This window comes from Hippoglossus stenolepis, chromosome 1 (genome assembly GCF_022539355.2).
Source record: "Hippoglossus stenolepis isolate QCI-W04-F060 chromosome 1, HSTE1.2, whole genome shotgun sequence".
Lineage (NCBI taxonomy): Eukaryota > Metazoa > Chordata > Actinopteri > Pleuronectiformes > Pleuronectidae > Hippoglossus > Hippoglossus stenolepis.
This window is the reverse complement of record NC_061483.1, coordinates 1315084-1317259: the sequence shown is the minus strand read 5'-3', so window position 1 is coordinate 1317259 and position 2176 is coordinate 1315084.

Here is a 2176-nt window from a genome sequence, read left to right as displayed (position 1 = left end):
TTTTAAATCAGCAGCAGCTCGGTTTTAAAAACTGTCTCTGAAGTAAAGAAGAAGCTGCTTTCATCAACATTAGACTGGGTTAGGGTTAGAGACTGAAACACGAGGATGTTTGTGTTTATCATGACTTTAATCAAATAATATATATAATATATAAAACAAATGTCTCTGCTCAATGTTGTCGTTCTCAGGTGTTTTCAGTAAGAAGGTCCATGTTGACGACTGATAGACTAGTTAGTTAGTTAGTTAGTCAGTAGTGAAGACAGCTCATTGACTCCCATCTACAGCCATGATTTACTGCTTTATTGTTTTATTATTAATAAATTCTGACCAGAAGTTAGTTTGTTTTATTATGTATCTACTGTCTTTTGACTAAATCGATTTCCTCCTTTGTGTATGTGAAGCACTTTGTAATCCGGATTTTTTTAAAGTGCTAATTTGAAGAGCTTTCAAATCACAGTTACAAAGTGCTACTTGTCAGGTGTGTAACCCCGCCTCCTGCCCAATGTCAGCTGTGATTGGCTCCGGCCACCTAAGTACATTTCTCCTCTGCTTCAGTAGATGTGTTTTCAGGTACTTCTCACTTCTACCCCCTCTTCACTGGATCCTGGCTCCTCAGCTCAGCCTCTCTCCGTCACGTCAGTCGAGGATAACGTGACGTTAGCCGTCAGCTGAGCGCAGAGTTAAAGACAATGAAAACGTCGAGAGATAATGTGAGAATAAAGTCTGCTCATAAATCATGCTCTGTCTTCATGTTCTGTCAGATGGTGGCGAGATGAGGAGGTAATAAATCTGCCGGGACTCGTCAGAACCCGAAGCTTCAGTCCAGCTCCTGCGTTGAACCACTTCAGCTTCATGTTTCCACGTGAAGCACCAGACCTCTGGTTTTGTAGACTCATGCTACTTGTTAGTGTAACGGTTTCAGACTAGTTATACATTTTGGACTGAGCAACACGTACTGTATTTGAATAGGAAGTTTTAAAGGGCACTTTGACAAAGGTTCGAGGCTAAAGACACAAAACAATAAGATTCACTCGTTCAAATGATTCACTTTATTTTCAAGCATCAGGCAAATTAAAAGTATCACAAACTTCACACACACTGAAATCTAACTCCAGAATGAACATCAGGCCACTGGGAAATGTCCTGATGCTCCAGATGTGCAGTGGGAGTGTGGGCGGGACCTGGATACCATGGCTCCACCCCACAATCACCACCAAATGATGTCATCACCACAAGATGGCAGTGTTAGTATCCGAGGAATTTTTCATTTTCAATATTTTTTGAAAGGTTTTACACTAAAATACATATATTATTGTTACTTTTAAACTATTGTTACTTTTGACAAACTGCCACTTTAATTTGATATTTGTTTTCTGTTCCACTGAACTTCTTCTATTTTCATTTCTATTTGTTTTCTCTGTGAGGCATTTTCTGCATTGACTCCAGATACACTTTGTATTTGTATCTTTACTTTATAGTTTTAGACTAATACACTTTTGTTTTATTCTGCTGTGCTTTGTTATATTATCCCATCATTATCATATTATTATTACACCTTTAAATATTTACTGCACATTATCTCTCTGAACTGAAACATCATGTAAATCTGTTAAATTATTCGCGGCAGTTCAAACAGCCCCACAGAGGAACACACAGAGTGGTGATAAGAGGAAGAGGAAGCAGAGAGAATAACTCAGCAGCACAAGCAACTTTCCATAATCTTGAATTCCACATCTTAATTGTTTATTTACAGACGTACGAAGGCGCCGGATAAAGAGCGGACGCGGGGCAGAGCCTCGCTGGGTGGAGAACCTCCTGCTAATTGCTGTATTTCTCCCTCAGATTACGTCCCATCGCTCTCGCTCCTTTTCTCGCCCTGCAGGAATTTCTCCAGAATAAAAGGACGATGTTTCATCATAACAACAATAACAACAATCTTTCATTTCCTCTCCTGCCTCTGAGAATAATGAGCAGTGAATACGTTTAGGACCGAAGCTGCAGAAGCAGCTGATCTCTCTTCAGAGGGAGGTTCTGCAGGAGCCACCGTTTCATTTCCCTGTAGCTCCTCGGACCAGTGTTTGTTGTTTCTGCTGTTCTCTGTGCTTGTTGTGCCTCTCACGTCCTCCTGTTCTGTTCTGTTGGTGAATAACTCGTCTGCTTTGAAAGGTTATTGCCG